Source organism: Pinus tabuliformis, chromosome 7, assembly GCF_031772625.1.
Source record: "Pinus tabuliformis cultivar Carrire ecotype Pingquan chromosome 7, CPIR1, whole genome shotgun sequence".
Taxonomy (NCBI): domain Eukaryota; kingdom Viridiplantae; phylum Streptophyta; class Pinopsida; order Pinales; family Pinaceae; genus Pinus; species Pinus tabuliformis.
Window position 1 is genome coordinate 1,703,506,669 of NC_142293.1, and position 24,634 is coordinate 1,703,531,302.

Below are 24,634 nucleotides of genomic sequence, written 5' to 3' on the forward strand. Positions count from 1 at the left end.
GTCAGCATCAATAAAGCCACGAATATCCAACACTTTATCCAATCCTTGTCTTCCTTGGTAGCACAAACCATAATCACTAGTGCCACGCAAATACCTGAAAACTTGCTTCACTGTTGTCCAGCGCTCCTTCCCTAGTTTTGACATAAACCTGCTCAATACTCCCACTACATGTGCAATGTCTGGTCTAGTACAAACCATTGCATGCATCAGGCTACTGACTGCACTTGCGTATGGAACACGAGACATGTCCTCTTCCTCTTCTTGTGTCTTGGAACATTGTTCAGCAGATAACCTCACACCTACAGGAATAGGAACCTTCACTCGTTTACTATCCTGCATATTAAACCTCTGCAGTATTGCCTCGACATACTTCCTCTGGTTTAACCAGAGCTTCCTCTTTGCCCAATCTCTTTTAATTTCCATGCCCAAAATATAGTTTGTAGCACCAAGATCTTTCATGTCGAATTTGGAGGACAATTGGTTCTTCAAATCCTAGATAATTTCTTTTTCATTTCCAACCAGCAACATATCATCCACATACAAGACCATATAAATAACACGGTCACCAATTAATTTAAAATACACACAGTGATCTGCTTTGCTTCTGGCGAAGCTAAGTCTCCGTATAAATGTATCAAATTTCTGATACCACATCCTTGGTGATTGTTTTAACCCATACAGAGACTCCTTTAACTTCCATACCAGTTCTTTCGTACCCTTCACCGCAAAGCCTTCAGGTTTCTTCATGTATATTTCCTCTTCCATATCCCTGTGAAGAAACGTTGTCTTCACATCCATCTGTTCTACCTCAAAATCAAAAGCAGTAGCAACAGATAAAAGTAATCTAATAGAAGTTACCTTGGCAACAGGAGAAAAATATCACCAAAATCAATTCCTGGCACCTGGGAATAACCTTTTGCTACCAATTGAGCTTTGTATTTCTACACCTTTCCTTTTGCATTTTCCTTCTTCTTGAACACCCATTTGCTGCCAATGGGTTTCCTTCCATCCGAGAACTCCACCAGATCCCAAGCCTCATTTTTGTGCAAAGATGCCATTTCATCAACCATGGCCTCTTTCCAGAGTTTTCCATCCTCTGAATCCACTGCTTCCTTCACAGTTCTGGTATCATCATTAGTAACAGAAAAAGAAAAATTTGAACAAAAAGCAGATGGACTATACCTTTAAGGCTACCTTCTTTTCCGAACTGATCTTCTCACAGCCAGAGTTTGTGGCTCTTCATCTTCTGATTCCTCCTCTGTTGTAGAGTCTGATTCCTCCTCCTTAAGCTCAAACTCTATCTTCTCAGGTTCCTTTAGTTGGACTTCATGTTTAGTAACATCTTTCACCTCTCTGAACACCACATCTCGGTTGTACACAACCTTCCTTGTTACTGGGTTCCAAAGCTTATAACCCTTTAAACCATCCTTATACCCAATAAAGACGCACTATTCAGATTTAGTATCCAACTTGGTTCTTTTCTCCTTTGGAACATGTACATATGCATCACATCCAGATACCCTTAGATGTGAAAGAGAGGGTTTCTTACCAGTCCATACTTCTTGTGGAGTCTTATCCTCCAACACTGATGAAGGTGACCAGTTGACCAGGTAACATGCAGTATCCACCGCCTCTGCCCAGAATTCCTCTCCTAACCCGACACCAATGAGCATGCTTCTTGCCATTTCCATCAACGTCTTACTCATTCTTTCTGCAACTCCATTTTGCTGAGGTGTATATGGAGTAGTCTTCTGTCGTGCTATACCACACTTCTTACAGAATTCTTTGAATTCCTTGCTGCAAAACTCTCCACCATTATCTGTCCTCAGCGCCTTTATCTTCTTCTCTATCTGGTTTTCCACCAGAGCTTTAAATTCTTTAAACCTATCAAAGGCTTCAGATTTCTTCTTAAGGAAATATATCCATGTATTCCTTGAGAAGTCATCTATAAATGATACATAGTACTTAGACCTACCCAGTGATGGAACCTTCACAGGTCCAAACACATCACTGTGCACAAGTTCTAATATCTCTTTTTCCCTCTTACTACCAGAGGGGAAACTCACCCGATTCTGCTTCCCATATACACAATTTTCACAGAAATCAAAATCCATAGAGCTATTACTCATACCTTCTACCATACCTTTACTATGAAGTATTTGAAGGCCCTTCTCTCCAATATGTCCAAGCCTTTGATGCCACAACATGGTCTTCTCTCCAGAGACCACTAGATGTTCTGCTCCACTTTCAGGAACCACAGAACTGTTGCACCCATCAATAATAGTGCTACCTTGAAGCTTGTACAGAGTTCCAATTCGAACTCCCTACATCAATACCAGTGCTCCCCGAACCATTTTGCAGGTATCCTTCTCGAACACTGTTTTTACACCTGCATCATCTAGCTTGCTTATAGAAATCAAATTTCTGGCCAATGCAAGAATATGCAGAACACCTGGAAGTGTTCTAATCCTTCCACCTTGCAACTTCAACTTTACTTTTCCGCGACCAATGATTCTAGCTTTCCTATCATCCCCTATGAAGACATCACCACCATCGTATTTCTCATACTTGCAGAAACACTCTCTATGGGGAGTGAAGTGAAAGGATGCACCTGAGTCAATCAACCATGCCTCATGATCTACATGTGTACTTGAAGAAGCCAAGTACACATCCCCACCTTCATCTGAGGTGGTTTTCACCTCTGCAGAAGAAGCATCATCAGATCCCTTTCCTTTACCACGAGCTTTAGATTTACAGTCCCTTTTGTAGTGCCCTTCCTTTCTGCATTTCCAGCACACCACCTTTACGGGTTTTCCTGGAGATTTAGATCTCCCTCTAGATTTAGATCTCCCACTCGATGACTTATTTTTGTTTCTGTTCTGGGACCGTCCTCGTACAGACAAGGCATCACCATTCTGGCTCTCCATATTTTTCCGTCTCATCTCCTCTGTCAGCAAGGATGAGGCTATTTCATCAAACTGCAAGGCAGTTGCATTGCTACCTATTGCAATAACCAGACTATCCCACGAATCTGGTAGAGAACACAACAAACTGATGCACTTATCTTCATCTGAAATTTTAATATCAACAGATGCTAACTGACTTACCACAGTATTAAATGCATTCAGATGCTCTATCACCGAGTCTCCATCTTTCATTCTTAGGTTATACAGCTTTTTCAGTAGGAACAGTTTATTCACAAGAGACTTAGATTGGTACAAAGTCCCTAACTTGTCCCACAAAGCCTTCGTTGTAGCTTCGCCTGATACATTCAACAATACTAAATCTGAGACACACAATCGTATTGTGCTCTTTACCCTTCTGATCCAACTTCTTCCATTCTTCATCGGACACTCTTGTTGGTTTAGTACCCGGATCTACCGCGATCCACTGATCTTTATCCACCAACAGATCCTCCATCTTGAGTTTCCACTACTCAAAACTATGACCGTTAAATTTCTCGATCTCTATCTTTCCACTGCTCACCTTCTTCTTTCACCACTAGAATCGATCTCCCATTGAACAGGGTATACCATTGGCCCGAGCGAAACCCCTCAGCAACAAAGGCGTCCCCTTGAAGCCAAAACGGCTCCGATGCCAAATGTAGGTTTTAACCCCATACATAAATTATCTGCATACGAATTCTAAAACACAGAAAATAAACAATGCGAGAGCATAACACATAAAACACATATACACAGAGATTTTCCCCTAGATCCCAAAACTAGGACTACCAGCTTGATTTTTCATTATGTTCCTTTCAATGTTATAATACATATTTGTACATGCCGAAGCATCCAATACCATGGACCGAAAACCATCGCGTCCAATACCATGGACCTAAAACTATCGTGTCAAAAAAACATGTGTGAAAATCATGCACAAAACCATAGGTGGGTTCGCCCATAAAGTGGGGTTACGGGTACGCCTCAAACCCCCTATGACCCCCCACTGCTACACAATCGGCGCAATGAAGGGGGCCTCTGCCCCTCCCTCTAACCCCCGGTTAACTACGTGGGCTAGTCGTGGAAAGAATATAATAGAACCCAACAGTTCCACCTGACCATAGATTGGCTGAGCCAAGTCTCTCTTCAGCCAATCACCCCCATGCCATATTCCAAGCATGAGTGTGGGACTCATAGAACACACCAAAAACATAAAATAAACATCGATGCCACCGGAGTTCTCCACCTACATCGTGAGGAATTTGAGTGCCTCCTAGTCTCTCAGGCTTTACCATAATCCACAGTCCGATCCAGGGATCACTAGGTCCTACACCAAGACACACTCTCCAAGCCTTACGATACATCCCATCTCGGGACTACTAAGCCCAACGGAGATAAATCCACCCCTTGTCTTTACCGTATATCCTTCCATTCACAGACAAGGATTCCTACGCCCACCGAGGTACATAATCCTGGCTTTACTGCAACCCATAGTCTGTCTCATGGGTTACTAGGCTAGTGGCTTTACTGTGACCCACAGCACGGTTCATGGACCGCTAGGCCATGTGTTTGTCATTTCAGAGATCTGGCCCACTCAACTTCAAATCCATCCAACAATCCCACATTAACCAAATATGATGTAGGTTTTAATCCCGTACAGAAATTACCTACATACAAATTCTAAAACACAGAAAAATAAACAATTCAAGAGCATAACACATAAAACACATATACACAAAGATTTTCCCACTAGATCCCAAAATCGGGACTACCAGCTTGATTTTTTATTATGTTTCTTTCAATGTTATAATACATATTTATACATGCTGAAGCATCCAATACCATGGAACGAAAACCACCGCGTCCAATACCATGGACTGAAAACCGTCGCATCCAAAAGACATGTGCGAAAATCATGCACAAAACCATAGGTGGGTCACCCCATAAAGTGGGGTCACGGGTGCCCCTCAAACCCCCTGTTAACTACGTGGAAAGAATATAACACAACCCAACATTCTCCTACTTATTGTTTTCTTTCCACAGGGGGGCACATGAGAGCTTATTCATTTTTATAGCCCTGAAATGCCCATTGTCTCTCTACACCAAGAGAACTTCTCAGAGCTCACAGATTTTTTCAATGCATCTACAATATTCTTCAAAGTATCCACCTTTACCAGCAACACCTTTTTGTCTTCTATCATATCCCTCACAAAGTGATACTGAACATCAATGTGCTTTGTCTTTGAATGATATGCGGGGTTCTTTTCCAAGCAAAATTGCACTTTGGCTGTCACAGTCTATCCTTATAGCTCCCTGTACTAACCCCATACTTGAACACAATCTCTGCAACCAAACTACTTCCTTGCTTGCATGAGTGGTTGCCATGTATTCTGCCTCTGTAGTTGATAGTGCCACTACAGATTTTTTTTACTCATCCAACTGACTGCACCTCCAAATAGGTTAAACACATACCCACTTGTAGATCTTCTCTGATCTAGATCTCTTGCCCAGTCTGCATCAACAAAGCCACGAATATCCAACATTCTATCCAATCCTGGTCTTCCTTGGTAGCACAAACCATAGTCACTAGTGCCACACAAATATTTGAAAACCCACTTCACTGTTGTCCAATGCTCCTTTCCTGGTTTTGACATAAACATGCTCAATACTCCCACTGCATGTGCAATGTCTGGTCTAGTACAAACCATTGCATACATCAGGCTACCAACTGCACTTGCATATGGAACACGGGACATGTCCTCTTCCTCTTCTTGTGTCTTGGGACATTATTCAACAGATAACCTCACACCTACAGGAATAGGAACCTTCACCAGTTTACTATCCTGCATATTAAATCTCTGTAGTATTGTCTCGACATACTTTCTCTGGTTTAACCAAAGCTTCCTCTTTACCTGATCTCTTTTAATTTCCATGCCCAAAATATAGTTTGCAGCACCAAGATCTTTCATGTCGAATTTGGAGGACAATTGGGTCTTCAAATCCTGGATAATTTCTTTGTCATTTCCAACCAACAACATATCATCCACATACAAGACCAGATAAATAACACGGTCACCAATTAATTTAAAATACACACAATGATCTGCTTTGCTTCTGGTGAAGCCAAGTCCCCGTATAAATGTATCAAATTTCTGATACCACATCCTTGGTGACTGTTTTAACCCATATAGAGACTTCTTCAACTTGCATACCAATTCTTTCTTACCCTTCGCTGCAAAGCCTTCAGGTTGCTTCATGTAGATTTCCTCTTCTAGATCCCCGTGAAGAAATGTTGTCTTCACATCCATCTGTTCTACCTCAAAATCAAAAGCAGCAGCAACAGATAAAGGCAATCTAATAGAATTTACCTTGGCAACAGGGGAAAAATATCACCAAAATCAATTCCCGGCACCAGGGAATAACCTTTTGCTACCAACCAAGCTTTGTATTTCTCCACTTTTCCTTCTGCATTTGTCTTCTTTTTGAAGACCCATTTGCTACCAATGAGTTTCCTTCTAGCCGACAACTCCACCAGATCCCAAGCCTCATTTTTGTGCAAAGATGTTATTTCACCAACCATGGCCTCTTTCCAGAGTTTTCCATCCTCTGAATCCACTGCTTCCTTCATAGTTCTGGGATCATCATCAGTAATAGATAAAGAAAAATTTGAGCAGAAAGTAGATGGACTATACCTTTCAGTCTGCCTTCTTTCTCGAACTGATCTTCTCACGGCTGGAGTTTGTGGCTCTTCATCTTCTGATTCCTCCTCTGTTGTAGAGTTTGATTCTTCCTCCTTTAGCTCAAATTACTCTATCTTCTCAGGTTCCTTTCATCGGACTTCATGTTTAATAACATCTTTCACTTCTCTGAACACCACATCTCGGTTGTACACAACCTTCCGTGTGACTAGGTTCCAAAGCTTATAACCCTTTAAACCATCCTTATACCCCATAAAGATGCACGTTTCAGATTTACTATCCAACTTGGTTCATTTTTCCTTTGGAACATGTACATATGCATCACATCCAAATACCCTCAGATGTGAAAGAGAGGGTTTCTTACCAGTCCATACCTCTTGTGGAATCTTATCCTCCAACGCTGATGAAGGCGACTTGTTGACTAGGTAACATGCAGTCTCCACCGCCTCTGCCCAGAATTCCTGTCTTAACCTGGCACGACTGAGCATGCTTCTTGCCCTTTCCTTCAACGTCTTATTCATTCTTTCTGCAACTCCATTTTGCTGAGGTGTTTATGGAGTAGTCTTCTGCCATGCTATACCACACTTCTTATAGAATTTTTCAAATTCCTTACTGCAAAACTCTCCACCATTATCTGTCCTCAGCACCTTTATCTTCTTCTTTGTCTAGTTTTCCACCAGAGCCTTGAATTCTTTAAACTTGTCAAAGACTTCAGATTTCTTCTTAAGGAAATATATCCATGTATTCCTTGAGAAGTCATCTATAAATGATACATAGTACATAGACTTACCCATTGATGGAACCTTCATAGGTCCAAACACATCACTGTGCACAAGCTCTAATATCTGTTTCGCCCTCTTACTACCAAAGGGGAAACTCACTCGATTCCGCTTCCCATATACACAATTTTCACAGAAATCAAAATCCAGAGAGTTATTTCTCATACCTTCTACCATACCTTTACCATGAAGTGTTCGAAGGCCCTTCTCTCCAATATGTCTAAGCCTTTGATGCCACAGCATGGTCTTTTCTCCAGAGATCACTAGATTTTATGCTCCACTTTCAGGAACCACAGAACTATTGCACCCATCAATAATAGTGCTACCTTGCAGCTTGTACAAAGTTCCAATCCGAGCTACCCACATCAATACCAGTGCTCCCCAAACCATTTTGCAGGTATCCTTCTCGAACACTATTTTTACACCTGCATCATCCAGCTTGCTTACAGAAATAAAATTTCTGGCTAATGCAGGAATATGTAGAACACTTGGAAGCGTTCTAACCCTTCCACCTTGCAACTTCAACTTTACTTTTCCGCGACCAATGATTCTAGCCTTCTTGTCATCCCCCAAGAAGACATTACCACCATCATATTTCTCATACTTGCAGAACCACTCTCCATGGGGAGTGAAGTGAAAGGATGCATATGAGTCAATCAACCATGCCTCATGATCTACATGTGTACTTGAAGAAACCAAGTACACATCCCCACCTTCATCTGAGGTGGTTTTCGCCTCTGCAGAAGGAGCCTCATTAGATCCCTTTCCTTTGTTAGGAGATTTAGATTTACAGTCTCTTTTGTAATTCCCTTCCTTTCCACATTTCTAGCACACCACCTTTACAAGTTTTCCTGGAGATTTAGATCTCCCTTTAGATTTAGATCTCCCACTCGATGACTTATTTTTGTTTCTGTTCTGGGTCCGCCCTCGTACATACAAGGCATCACCATTCTGGATCTCCATATTTTTCCGTCTCATCTCCTCCGTCAGCAAGGATGAGACTATTTCATCAAAATGCAAGGCAGTTGCATTGCTACCTATTGCAATAACCAGACTATCCCACAAATCTAGTAGAGAACACAACAAACTGATGCACTTATCTTCATCTGAAATTTTAATATCAACAAATGCTAACTAACTTACCACAGTATTAAATGCATTCAAATGCTCTGTCACCGAGTCTCCATCTTTCATCCTCAGGTTATACAGCTTTTTCCGCAGGAATAGTTTATTCACCAGAGACTTAGATTGGTACAAAGTCCCTAACTTGTCCCACAAAGCCTTCACTGTAGCTTCCCCTAGTACATTCAACAATACTAAATCTGAGACACACAACTCAAAACTCAAAACTATGACCATTAAATTTCTCGATCTCTATCTTTCCACTACTCGCCATCTTCTTTCACCACCAGAATCGATCTCGCAGATCTCCAACTGAATAGGGTCTACCACAGGCCCGAGCGAAACCCCTCAGCAACAAAGGCGTTCCCTTGAAGCCAAAACTGCTCCGATACCAAATGTAGGTTTTAACCCCGTACATAAATTACCTACATAAGAAGTCTAAAACACAGAAAAATAAACAATGCGAGAGCATAACACATAAAACACATATACACAGAGATTTTCCTATTGGATCCCAAAACTGGGACTACCAGCTTGATTTTTTATTATGTTCCTTTCAATGTTATAATACATATTTATACATGCCAAAGCATCCAATACCATGGACCGAAAACCATCACGTCCAATACCATGGACCGAAAACCATCACGTCCAAAAAACATGTGCGAAAATCATGCACAAAACCACAGGTGGGTCCGCCCAACCTAACATAGGGTCTAAAACCAAAATTTTCCGGGGCGTTGCCCTGGACCCCATAAAGTGGGGTTATGGGTGACCCTCATATGAGAACCCATATGATCAAAGCTATCAGGAAATGGCAAGGCTATGCTGAAGAACAATGTCACACCTAGAAAAACTCATGCCATGATAGAAAAGAACTACGTGCAATACCATACATGCCAAATATAGCAAGGAAAATATACATGCAAGTCTATACCTACAATGAAGCCTACTATAGCTGCTTGATCCTGCCTTTCAGTGCTTGATATTTTCTTCCTCTTGCCTTCTTTGCCTTTCTTTCTCCAATGCAAAAGTTCTCCAAGAAACTCTAAGTGTCCAAGAGTGAGAGAGAGAGAGAGAATAATGAGATAGATCCAAAGCTAAACTGACAAAAGGTTACCAATTGATCCTCAGAAGCCTTTTTATGAATAAGGCCTCAATTTTCTTCATTTTCCTCCTCACATGCAACTTGTGACCTGCCACCTTACTTTTCTCCTAAATTCCTTTATTTTCATAAATAAATGTGCCAAAAATGTGGTTTTGTCTTTCCAAAGCCTTAGCCATTACCTTTGTCGATTTCCTTAGCCATAAACAACCAAATGAACACCCCTTGGAATGTATTGCCCAACATTCAGCTTGGAATAAGTGTCCGATCAACCGTGGTTATTATCTTTAACATTTATTACATGGAATTTTCACCAGGGTTGTTATAGAAGGCCACTCTGATGCTGTCTCCTGCCTCATATATGAAGGAATCAAGATTGAGAATATCTACGGTAAAGCTTTCCAATGTTTCCATAGAGTCTCGCAAGGGAAGAAAGATGACAATTACTAAATCATGAACTCCGGTAACGCTAAAAACCTCTCCTCTTATTCAATTTGTTGTGTTTGAGATTTCCCCTTATATGGGAAATTAGGAGCACCTCAATGATGAAATAGAAGTGGTCGAAGGTTATAAAGAGATTAATATATTGCATTGCAGGGAAGAGGGGATGTCAGTGAGCATAGAGGAACTATATATGAAAGTTAATCATTCATAGGATATTTCTATCGCTAGCTAAAAGTGTAGCAGGAGGACTCTTAGAATCGCCTCTACAATAGGGAAAATTTTAGAGGCTAATATTCACAGGTGGGCTAATTTTCTATACTTTTTTCCAAAAAAAATATTCGCCAATTTCCTTTTTTTCTAAAAATAATTCGCCCAAGTTTTATAGTATGAAATTATTTTACCTTAAAAATTGCCAAGATCTTATATAGACTAATATAATATAATAATTTTTTTTATATATTTTTACAAAAATACCATCAAACATTTTACAATTTTTCTATTATATATTACTAAGATTCACCAAGGTTTCTAAACATTCAAATAGATATCCATCCTTAAAATTTTCCCTGCTTTGCGAAATCTATAAGAGTTTCTAGAAGCATGAACAATTCATAGTATTCCACAAATTCATTTGCAATAGTTGTTTGTTTGTATTCCACAAATTCATTGGTGGATTGTTGATCATATTCGCAACACAAGTAAATTAGGAAGGCAAGTTGTTGTTGTTGTTGATTTTTTTTTTTTTATTTTATTTTATTTTATTTTCGTGTGTATATAGTAGTCATGAGTTGCCATATTAAGATGGAATTTTAGTGAAAATTTAGTGTGATATTACTGGAACAAGGAGGAGAGAAATAGAGTGCATAAAAGGTCTTGAACATTATCTCTCACACATAAGCAATCACAGATATGACAAGAAGATGCACAGTACCCAAATCCAACATGCAAACAATGAAATGACAATAAAGAGACACTTATCTCCAAGTACAACACTTATGGTGCATATCTTTACGACACAAGTGTTTATTGCAACCAAAAGGTGCACTATGCCATGGGAATGTTTCCAACACATGTTCTAATGATAAATAAAATTAATTAGTACAAGAGGACGTATTGGAGCTTCCTCTAGAAGTTATTCCAAGGTGCTCTTAGGATATGTGAAAACAAGAGAAAACAACACATGCAAGAGTGAAAGAAACACATGCAAAAACAAAAGAAAACACAAACGACGCATGCAAGAATGAAAGCAAGAAAAAACAATAGTTGCAAAAGGTAGAGTAAGCAAAAATGACACTTGCAAAATCAAAAGTGACAGTTGAGAAAGTCACCTGGATGATGGCGCATTTGGAATCACGAGTGAGAGAATGCTCCTTGTACTCAAAAGTGTGAAAATCACAAAAGCGAAAGATGATTGTGAGATGAGCTCTGGGTTGGACTCTTAATATATGGAGAGCATACATGCAATTAGGGTTAAGGTTTGTGAGTGCACTTAGTGCATGTCTAGAAACTAGGAGCCGAGAGTGAAATCACCGCCACTAAGAGGTGTGGTAGTACTGACTTAAATAAGTACACTCTCGTTATCAACAAAGAGTGTTCAATCATTATCTACAATGGATGCCCTTACATTGTCACTGGGAATTGCACAATCACTGTCAATGGGAATTGCACAATTACTATTGGCAAGGACTGCATAGTCACTGTGAGAAATGATTGTGTAGTGACTGTGGAAAGGGTTTGTTGGCATTATGAGACAAGTATTGTCCTTGATGGCAAATCACACTGATAACAAATCATAGTGCAGAAGGATAGCAGCAAGGAATTGATGATCAGTCTACAAGTATGAAGAAAAATATATACACGCTGGTTCACTATATACCAAGTCGCGTATACAAGCAGGTTCACTATATACCAAGTCGCGTATACGCAGGTTCGCTATATACCAAGTCACGTGTACACGCTGGTTGGCTTCAGTAAAAGCGCGTGTATGTGGAAAACTTATCTTTGGTCCATGGCGGTTATTCCTTGGAAGTTGTGCCTATGGTTTTGGACCTTGGTGTCTCGACGGACGTGTTGATCCCTAGTTTTGAGGATGATGGTATTGGATTTCTATGGTTTTGGCTCTTGGTATTGAACAAGGCCTAAGGCTATATAAGGAGAAGGAAATCATTAGGCAAGTGTATCTGAAAAGTCTTGAATATCTGATGAAGGATTAGATCCAGTATGCAGGTTATTGGTTGATGATGTATTGCTTGATCTGAGCTAAGGAGAGATCTCATCAGTTGATGGAGAACAAGATCTAAGGAGAGATCGGGATCAAATGGTTTGAAATGAACTATCTTTATATGGTTGATTATGCGTATTTCTAGATCTGTATACTGACGCAATGTTATATTCTGGGTATAACTGGTATCTGGTACAGCTGCGAGTTATGAAAATTTATTTTTAGATATGTACGCAGGTTGTCTTCGGTAAAACCGCGTGTATACGCGGGTTGCCTTCATTGAAGTAGCGTATATCTTTTGGAGCTTGATTTTTGGGTTGCAGCTGGGTCTGATTGTTATTGCAGAGTTCTGTAGTCTGCTCTGTGTTCTGGTGACTGGGTTTGACAGGGTTTCAGTGGTTCAAAGATTGTTGATGCGAGTATTGGTTATTTTGTAATCTGCTATGAAAGTTGAATGAATTGTGGTCTTCAGATTGTAATGTTGTGCTTCAGGAATATCCAGTCTGAAAATGTATGAAAAGTGGTACCTGAAGGAAAGAAGATTGTAGGCCTGCACCTACGTACTAGTATCTTAGCTAGTACAAAAGCAAAGGGGGTTGGACCTCCCTTCCAAGGAAGTTTGGAGAACGAGAGAAGGTTGAAGCCTTCTGCAGGTTGTAGCCTGCGTACTGGTATAAGGCTGCACCAGTACAAAAGATTGTAAACTGAAGTTCTTATTAAAGAAAGATAGAGACGACTTGCAGCAGGTGGTTTTCACCCACATTGGGTTTCCACCTTATATCATGGTGTTCATGTGTGTGGCTTTTGTGTGATGGTCTGTTCTGTTATACTGCACCTGTTTACTATTAATATGGTTAATAATGTTCTGATGCATTTACTGAAGATAAGCTAACTAAATCATAAGATTTCTGGATATACGCTAGTTGCTTTAGACACAGCAGCGTGTACACGCGGGCTCACTTAACTGAAGTAGCATATATGTTTTTGAGCATTGAAAAAGTTTTAATGATCTGATAATACTGATTCACCCCCCCCCCTCTCAGTATTATTTCCAACAATTGGTATCGGAGCCAGGTCCTTCAGAGAAGCTTGATCGCTTGAAGGTAGATCATTCATCATGAGCAACTACGAGAGAGAAGAATCAATCAGGCCACCGGTTTTTGATGGGACAAACTTCAATTATTGGAAGGTAAGAGTTACTGCCTATCTTCAATCTCTTGGTACAGAAGTTTGGGACATCGTAGAGACAGGCTACACTTTTCCTTCAGCTACTCCTACAGATGCAGCCGAGAAAAAGAAATATGAAACAAATGCGAAAGCAGTCAATACTCTATTGGGATGTATATCTCAGTCAGAATTCATGAAGGTAATGCACTATAAATCTGCAAAAGAAATATGGGACAAAATTGTCACGAGCTATGAAGGAGACGAACAGGTAAAGCGTGCTAAACTTCAAACTCTCAGGATTAAGTATGAGACTCTTAGAATGTATAATGATGAAAGTGTGGCTAACTATTTCCTTAGGGTAGATGAGATTGTTAATTGCATGAAAAACTTGGGTGAAGAAATAAAAGAGGCTATTGTGGTTGAAAAGGTTCTAAGATCTTTGTCCCCCAAGTTTGAATCTAAAGTGTATGCCATAGAAGAAAAAGAAAATCTGCAAATTCTCACTATGTCTCAGCTTCACGGAATTCTAACCGCTTATGAAATGAGAAAGGGAGGTCCATCAGACAGAAGAGAAGCTGCCTTCAAGGCTTCAGGCAAAGAAGATTATTATGAAGCAAGTCACGTGCCAGAAGATGAAGAAGAGGAATCAAATTTTGTCAGAAATCTTCAAAGGGGTTCTGAAAGGTTCAGAGGTAAGTTACCTTTTAAATGCTTTGCTTGTGGAAGAGTAGGTCATTATGCTGCCAGATGTCCTCACAAAGATAAGAATGACAAGGGAAAGGAACCTGTTAAATGGAACAAGAAACAAAATGAAAAGAAGAAAAGCTATTACAGTCATGAAGATAGTGATGGTCTTTCAAATAGTGATGAAGATGAACAAGGCAATAGATATAAACTTTTAATGGCTTTTGAAGATGATGACTATATGGATGCTATAGATGTAGAAGGTTTTTGTGAAGAAATGAAAGATCTCAAAGTTTTCTTAGAAGAGAAGAGTGCTATTATTGATTCTCTACAATGTCAACTAGCTGAAAAGGAAAAACATCTTGAAAAATTGGAATGTGAGATTATTTTTCTTAGAAAGGAGATTGAGAAAACAAAAGCAATTAATCTTAAATTTGTTAAAGGATCTGAAACCTTGGATGAGATTATCAATGTGCAGCGATCTCCTCTGATCAAGACAGGTCTTGGATATAATGGAGAAACATCTCAAGCATCTACCTCTAAAAGCTATCTTGATGCAGCAAGGAGAAGCGAGCAAAGGCCAAATAAAAGTCATCAGGTGAATCAGGGACAGTTTACCTCAAGAACAAATAAAGACCATCAAGAAATTCAGGGACAAACTGCCTTAAGGACAAACAAAAGCTACAATCAGCCTCTGGTAAAATCTTCCCAATTTGCTCCAAGAATGAATGTGAATAGAAGCTACAATCGGTTGGATGATAGATCTGATTATCGCAGAAGTTTCTTTAATGGCCAATGCTTTTCTTGCCATAACTTCGGTCACAAAGCAGCTCAATGTGTTGCCTACAAGACAATCATGACTAGAGAAGCTCAAAAGCAAGGGAGAATGACTGGAACCATGAAAAGGACTTATAACAACTTTTCGGTTCTTGAAAATGAAGTTGAATGTTCTATTTGTAATAACTTTGGTCATGAAGACTCTGAATGCAGGAGCAGGTTCCGGAAGACAACTCAGAAGGAACAAACCTCAAATGTCAGAACATGGAGAATAAAGGAACCGCAACCAGAAAGATGTGGGATAGCCTTTTATGCAGAAGGTCAAGAAAGTCTATGGTACATTGACAGCGGATGTTCGAAGCATATGACAGGGGACGAAGAAAAGCTTGAGTCATATACCGCATTAGAAAAGGGGAAGAAAGTTTCTTTTGGAAACGATATCTCTGCAGCCATAAAAGGAAAAGGTGTTGCTCCATTGAAAGAGAAGGTCAAAGCTGGAAATGTTTTGTATGTTGATGGATTGAAGCATAATCTTCTGAGTGTCAGTCAGATGTGCGATCAAGGAACAGAGGTAATATTTAGATCAAATGGATGTTGTGTTCGTGACCTTGATACAGGTAAAACAGTGATCAAAGGAAGAAGGACTCCAAATAATCTATACATATTTGAAGAAGGACCACAACAATGCTATTTGAGCAAGGATGATGAACACTGGCTATGGCATCGGAGGTTGGGGCATCTAAGCTTTTCACAAATAAGGAAAGCATGCAAATATCAGGCAGTTCATGGTCTTCCAGATATCAAAATTCCAGACAACACTATATGCAAATCTTGTCAGTTTGGAAAGCAAACCAGAACTAACTTTCCAGAGAAGGAAGGATCAGCCAGCATACCTCTTGAGCTAGTCCATACAGATGTATGTGGTCCATTTAGGAAAAGGACACCTCGAGGAGAAGAATATTTGATATTATTCATTGAAGATTTCTCCAGGTTTGTCTGGTTAGGGCTTATGAAGCACAAAGATGAAGCATTCGAAAAATTCAAATCCTTCAAAGCTTTGGTTGAAAATGAATCAGGACACAAAATTAAGTGCCTCAGATCTAACAGAGGTGGGGAGTTTACCTCAAACGAATTTTTCGATTTCTGTGAAGAACATGGGATAAGAAGAGAATTCTCTACAGCTAGAACTCCTCAGCAAAATGGGGTTGTGGAAAGAATGAACAGAACAATCCAACAAATGGCTCGTGCTATGCTCAATGAATCAGGTACTCCGGCAACTTTCTGGGGTGAGGCTGCACATGCTGCGGTTATTATTCTTAACAAAACAAATGTCCGAGTAAACAGCACTCAAACACCTCATGAGCTCTGGAGTGGTGAGACACCTTCGGTGAAGCATTTCAAAATCTTTGGGAGCAAATGTTATATTAAGAATACTGATGAGCAACTTGGAAAACTTGAACCAAGAGCAGATGAAGGCATTCTTCTTTTTTATTCTCCACATAGAAAAGCATACAAGTGCTACAACAAAAGACTTGGCAGAATTGTTGACAGCATTGATGTAGTGGTTGATGAGAAGGGATATATTCCTAGGCAAGTTCATCATGAAGACATTGAAGAAGATGAAGGCTACCCTCAAAGGCAGAATGATGAAGAAGAAGAACCTCGAGAAGAAGAAGGACCTCAAGAAGAACCAGAGGAGCAGACAAGAATAGAAGAGAAGACTCCATCCAGATATGTTCAAAAGAATCATCCAGAATCTCAGATTGTGGGGCAGAAAGATGCAGGAATACAAACAAGAAGAAGAATTGCAGAAGCTTCAAGCTATTTGACATTACTCTCTTCCACAGAACCACAAAATGTGAAAGAGGCATGCAAAGATGAATGTTGGGTCAAGGCAATGGATGAAGAACTTGAGCAGATCGAAAAGAACAATACTTGGGAATTGGTTCCTAGACCAAAAGATAAAAATGTCATAGGGACTAAATGGGTCTTCAAAAATAAATTGAATGAAAATGGAGAAGTAATTAGAAACAAGGCCAGACTTGTTTGTAAAGGGTATGCGCAGCAAGAAGGAATAGATTTTGAAGAGACTTTTGCTCCTGTTGCAAGACTTGAGGCCATCCGAATGTTCCTTGCTCTCTCAAGCTTTCAAAACTTCAAGGTATTCCAAATGGACGTGAAATCAGCCTTTCTGAATGGAGACTTAGAAGAAGAAGTATATATTGAGCAGCCAGATGGTTTCATTCTTGGGAATGATCCAAACCTTGTATGCAGATTGAAAAAGGCTCTCTATGGTCTCAAACAAGCTCCAAGGGCTTGGTACTATCGTTTGGACAAATATCTTCACAAACAAGGTTTTTCAAAAGGATCAGCAGATAGCAATCTCTATATGAAAGTTGAAAATAACAAATTGCTAATACTTGTTGTGTATGTAGATGATATTATCTTTGGTAGCAATGAAGAGGCTATGAGTCGGAACTTTGCCTTGGTTATGCAGAAAGAATTTGAAATGTCATTACTTGGAGAATTGACATACTTTCTTGGATTGCAAATCCAACAAAATGAAGGAGGTATTTTCTTGTCTCAAACCAAGTACCTCAAGCAGATCTTGAAGAAGTATGGCATGGAAGATTCAAAGCCAGTTTGTACCCCCATGGTTACAGGATGCAGCCTCAGTGCAAATGACGAATCAGCAGCAGTTCACCAACCCACTTATAGATCCATGATTGGGAGTTTGCTTTATTTGACAGGTATTAGACCAGATATTATGCATGCAGTAGGAATTGTTGGAAGATTTCAAGCCAACCCAAAGGAAACTCATCTTCAGGCAGTCAAAAGAATCTTCAAGTATCTTCAAGGGACCCAAAACTATGGCTTATGGTATCCTAGAGATACAGATCTCACTCTTCATGCTTACACATATGCAGATTGGGCCGGAAGTGTGGATGATAGGAAAAGCACAAGTGGTGGTGCTTTCTTCATGGGTTCCAGATTAGTATCTTGGTTCAGCAAGAAACAGAGTTCGATTGCCTTATCTACAGATGAAGCAGAATATGTGGCTGCGGCATCTTGTTGCACACAACTTCTTTGGATGATGCAGACCTTGCAGGATTTTCAAATCACTTGCACTCCACCAGTCTCTATCTTATGTGATAATACAAGTGCAATCAGCATTTCAAAGAATCCAGTCATGCACTCAAAGACCAAGCACATACCAATCAAGTACCATTTTCTTCGGGAACAAGTGCTTGAGCAGAAGGTCAAGCTGGAGTATGTTCCTTCTAAGGAACAAGTTGCTGATATTCTCACAAAACCACTGCCCAGGGAAACTTTTGAATATCTCAGACAAAAGCTGGGAGTAGTTGATGCTTCATCCTGCTGTTAAAGCTTGTCTGTTCTACAGAAAAGTTGGTATACGCAAGTTACGAAAGGGATATCCGCGTATATACGCCGATTTATGCTGGGAAAGTTGCGTGTATGGTGTACGCGTGTTGCAGAAAGCATATCCGCGTGCATACGCTGTTTTATGCAGGAGAAGTCGCGTATATGGAGTTCTGAACAGCAAGGGCAGACTCCTGTTGGAGAAGGTCTGAGATGGGTATGCCAAGGTGCAGCAGGCACAGGTTCAGGGGGAGCAGCTTAAAGTCTCATAAAGCATTGTTGGCATTTAGATGCTTTTGGTTCTAGTACACAACTGTTGTTGGTTTCAGGAGAAGGAGCTCAGAAGGAAATCTTGGTTGCTGATCAAAAAAGATGTTTATCAGATGCTGCTTATGACCTTCATAAGTCTTGGTCTAGATCTGCTGTCTCTATGTCATGTATTTTTTTTGTGATATCTCTTTTATGGTGTCAAGGTCATGTAACGGCCTATGTTGGTTTCCCCACTATGCCTGGGATGAATGATGTAATATAATTGGTTGTTTCTGATGTATCCGCTCTTGGTTGGAAGTATGGATTGAGTCTTTTGGTGATAGGAAGGTCCCTTATGGTGTATAAGTCTTGGTTCTTTTGAAGAACATCTTTTGCAGATCTTGTCTACAGTCAGGGGGAGCATGTTTCAGCACAGCCAAGCAAAGATATCAGCATGTACTCAGGGGGAGCACAGCCCTTTGCCCTTGATGACAAAGGGGGAGAGTGATTTGATTTGGTGTTGTTGCCATCAAGTCCAAAGGGGGAGATTGTTGGCATTATGAGACAAGTATTGTCCTTGATGGCAAATTACATTGATAACAAATCATAGTGCAGAAGGATAGCAGCAAGGAATTGATGATTAGTCTACAAGTATGAAGAAAAATATATACACGCTGGTTCACTATATACCAAGTCGCGTATACAAGCAGGTTCACTATATACCAAGTCGCGTATACGCAGGTTCGCTATATACCAAGTCGCGTGTACACGCTGGTTGGCTTCAGTAAAAGCGTGTGTATGTGGAAAACTTATCTTTGGTCCATGGCGGTTATTCCTTGGAAGTTGTGCCTATGGTTTTGGACCTTGGTGTCTCGACGGACGTGTTGATCCCTAGTTTTGAGGATGATGGTATTGGATTTCTATGGTTTTGGCTCTTGGTATTGAACAAGGCCTAAGGCTATATAAGGAGAAGGAAATCATTAGGCAAGTGTATCTGAAAAGTCTTGAATATCTGATGAAGGATTAGATCCAGTATGCAGGTTATTGGTTGATGATGTATTGCTTGATCTGAGCTAAGGAGAGATCTCATCAGTTGATGGAGAACAAGATCTAAGGAGAGATCGGGATCAAATGGTTTGAAATGAACTATCTTTATATGGTTGATTATGCGTATTTCTAGATCTGTATACTGACACAATGTTATATTCTAGGTATAACTGATATCTGGTACAGCTGCAAGTTATGAAAAGTTATTTTTAGATATGTACGCAGGTTGTCTTCGGTAAAACCGCGTGTATACGCGGGTTGCCTTCATTGAAGTAGCGTATATCTTTTGGAGCTTGATTTTTGGGTTGTAGCTGGGTCTGATTGTTATTGCAGAGTTCTGTAGTCTGCTCTGTGTTCTGGTGACTGGGTTTGACAGGGTTTCAGTGGTTCAAAGATTGTTGATGCGAGTATTGGTTATTTTGTAATCTGCTATGAAAGTTGAATGAATTGTGGTCTTCAGATTGTAATGTTGTGCTTCAGGAATATCCAGTCTGAAAATGTATGAAAAGTGGTACCTGAAGGAAAGAAGATTGTAGGCCTGCACCTACGTACTAGTATCTTAGCTAGTAAAAAAGCAAAGGGGGTTGGACCTCCCTTCCAAGGAAGTTTGGAGAACGAGAGAAGGTTGAAGCCTTCTGTAGGTTGTAGCCTGCGTACTGGTATAAGGCTGCACCAGTACAAAATATTGTAAACTGAAGTTCTTATTAAAGAAAGATAGAGATGACTTGCAGCAGGTGGTTTTCACCCACATTGGGTTTCCACCTTATATCATGGTGTTCATGTGTGTGGCTTTTGTGTGATGGTCTGTTCTGTTATACTGCACATGTTTACTGTTAATATGGTTAATAATGTTCTGATGCATTTACTGAAGATAAGCTAACTGAATCATAAGATTTCTGGATATACGCTAGTTGCTTTAGACACAGCAGCGTGTACACGCGGGCTCACTTAACTGAAGTAGCGTATATGTTTTTGAGCATTGAAAAAGTTTTAATGATCTGATAATACTGATTCACCCCCCCCTCTCAGTATTATTTCCAACAGGGTTGTTGATCCATATTTATGAAAGAATGAAATGAAATACATATATAAACTAAAACACAAAGAGTCAACGAAAACAAAACTTCAATTCATTAATAACAAAGTACTGAAAACTATTTACATGCAGAATGGAAATAAACTAGCTCAGACGATGATAGCTTATCTATGAGAAGAGATGTGGTAGCTACATGCCTTCCGAATTGTGTTACAATGAGTCTTAAGGGAATTTTTATTAGTGAACAACAAAGGAAAACCCTAAACAACCAAAACCCTAACCCTAGGAGATGGAACGCCAAGAGTTTATGGGCCCCGTTGGGGTTAGTTGTACAACCAACTTTTGAGGGTTGTAACTTGGTCATATGATCTTCGTTTGGCACATACGTTACCTTGTTATAAAGGTCTCTCTAAGTACTACAATATTTGTGACTATAAGCCTAACAATGTAAACTTTGAAACGGGAACTGATACTGTTACCCGTTTCGTAGAGATAGCAAAAAAATGACCCGATTTTCAAAAGTGGTGATGCAGAATACACATGTTTTTTTTAGAACATGGTTTTTGGAACTTTAATTTTTTTTCATGTTCAAGGATGAAATCAAGTTTTAGAATCGTAGTGATTTTCATGCTGATTTTAAAAAGTAAGTATTCTGCATCACACCCTTTTTTTAAAAGACCTATTTTTTGACTTTTATTTTTCTAGTGTGTGAAATGTAAAAAAATATTTTCTAAATTTGATAGTTTTTGAAGTCGTCATTTTATTCATATTTTCTTGTTCTCTATCTTAATTTTTTTTTTTTTTAGGGGGGTTTTTATTGTTTTGTGTTTTTAAATTAGAAAGTCGATCATTTGAATTTTAGATAATCTACATATTTATACATCCTTAATTAATTTTTCAATCCACATGAAATAATTGTTTCTAAAAAACAACATTTTTTAACAATGGACATAAAAATAACCATTTTTAACATAAATATAACAAAAAAACTAAACGTTTTGATAATTTTTTGCTAGAATTAACATGTCAAAATCACAATTTTTATACAAAAATATTAACTAAAAATGGTCAAATAAAAGTTTTTTTTTATGAATTTCATGTCAAAAAAATAATAATAACAACTTTTTTTTCAAAAAATAATAATTAACTTAAAAATCAATGCGAAAATCACAAATTAAAAATATTGAACACATAACAACTTTAATTCATTGATTATTCTTTTCATGAAATGTCAGAGTCAAAACATTGCAAAGCTTGATTTCCAGGTATAACTTAAATTTAATCAACAATGTCACGTAATCCAAACTCTTCGTCCTCTAGAGTTTCATCATTGTCATCTTCCACAATATTTTCTGCTTCCTTTTGCGCAATTTCCTCTTCTAATGGGTCTTTACCACCTCTAACGGGCAGGAAGGTCGATGGGCGAGCGGGAGGTCAGGTGAGGGATAATGAGGCTAAGTGGACATTTAGGCAAGTATGGGCGAGCCCCTACCCACGCGCCCCCCACAACCCGCTCCCCGGCCCCCCCTCCCCTTCCCTCACCCTACCCCCTACCGTCCCCCCACACTCCCGCGCCCCATCCCCCCTCGCCCCCCGCCCCCAAAACCCCCTCCCCCCTAACCCCCGGCCCCCCATCCCCCCAAACCCCCTACCCCCCCAAACCCCTCCCCGCGGCCGCCCCTCCCCACTGCGCCCACCGCTCCCCACACTGCGCGCCCCCCCACCCTTCCCCACCCCTACCCCCATGGCCTACCCCATCCTCGTGCCCTGCGCCAACCCCCCACCTTCTGCCCCTACCCCACCCCCACCCCACCCAATCCCCCTACCCACCCCCTTCTGCCCCTACCCCCCCCCCCCCTACACCCTACTCGCGCCCTACCCCTTACCCTTACCCCCCCCCCATCCCCCCCCCCTACACCCTACCCGCGCCCTACCCCCTTACCCCACCCCCCCCGCCACCACCCCCTACACCCTACTCATTGAAAGTGAAGAGTTCAATGAGTCAGACTTAACCAATAGTAGGCTATCAAAATGTGTTATAGCTAAATCACTAGGAGGAAAAGACGTTTGATTCTATTCAAGTGCATTTTGTGCCATATATGAGTAGAGTAGTTGAGAGTGGATAAAAAGGAAGGAAACATAGAGGACTTGTGCACTATAGTAGCCCACAAGCCACATGCCTCACTTTTTCATACTTTCATCCTTTTCCCATTCAAAGAACGAGTGTATGGTGGTCTCGCCTTCCAGTTGGGTTCTCTCTCGAAAATGCTTCCCAAGGTATATATTTTGTTAATTTTTTGATATACAAGTTTAATTTTACTATTATTTGTTTTCCACATAATTATAATTTCCATGCATATGCAATCATTAATAATTAACATATTCCTAAATCTAAAGAGAAACAAACCATCATGGCGTAGATTTCAGATTTTCTAATATATTTTAGTAGATTTATTGTGACAAATTGTCTAATATAATATTAATAATAATATACAAATCATCACAAAAATTCTTATTATTACAATAACAAAAAAATCTCTTATTATTACAATAACAAAAAAAATCTCAAACTATTTGATAAATATATTAATTATTTTATACATTAACCTATTTCCTTATATTTCAAAAAGACAAATTCATAACTAATTAAAAACATTTTTAAATATTATTTCACAACCAAAAAACTGTAGTTAATTTTACAAAACCTACTATTTCTATTATGACATATTGTTAATTAAATTGACCCCATATATATAACCAAAAACAATTATCATGTGAATACATTCTATTCAATTCATCATTATAAATTGACGTAACAAACAACTATATTCAAGTCATTTCATCGTTTTAGGTGGACCAAATGGGCAAAGTATTTTGCTTTTATCACGTTATACCATGCTCACAGCCATATGGGAGGACTCTCACTCTAACCAAAACAACCATAATTGGTAAACGACCATTAATGAAATGCTATAGGTTTAGTTCCATAATTCATTAATGAACGAGTACATTAATACTTACCATAACATAACATAAAGATGAATTTGATATATAGTTTACTTTTCATGAATTCCAGAGCAGGTCGATTCCGGGAATCGACCTACTCTGGAATCCCATTCATAACACAAAGATGAATTTGATATATAGTTTACTATTAATAATCCCACGTTGTGGACATGCTCTGGAATTGCAGTAACATCAACTTTCAATTTGTTCTCGGTTTTGAGTGTCCACATTCTTGTTTTTCTTTTCAAAGGATGGGGAAGTTTTAGTATATATAGATATATTCAAAAAATATGATGGAAAGATTAACTACGTAGACCATGAAACAATAATTCGGTCACATTTTCCTAAAAAAAAAATAAGTCACTATACAGTTTTGAAATACCCAAATTGCAAAGTTGAGAATATTGCAATCTCCATATCACAATTTGAGTTGAATCCTCCATAAAAAAAAATATGGGAAATTAGGACTGACAGTTTCACCATGTGCAAATTTTATTTCTTTTCCCATGTAAATGTAAATGAAGATTATAAAACTCTTTTACAGTTCCAATTATTAGTCTTTTGGTAAATTTTTATATAAGGTTAATTAATGTTATTAATAATGTATATGTAAATGCCTTATATATAAACCTTTTAAATTATAAATTTTTTATTGATTGATATATAGTTTACTTTTCATGAATTCCAGAGCAGGTCGATTCCGGAATCGACCTGCTCTCGAATCCCATTCTTAACACAAAGATGAATTTGATATATAGTTTACTATTAATAATCCCACGTTGTGGACATGCTCTGGAATTGTAGTAACATCAACTTTCAGTTTGTTCTCGGTTTTGAGTGTCCACATTCTTGTCTTTCTTTTCAAAGGATAGGGAGGTTTTAGTATATATATAGATATATTCAAAAAATATGATGGAAAGATTAACTACGTAGACCATGAAACAATAATTCGGTCACATTTTCGTAAAAAAAA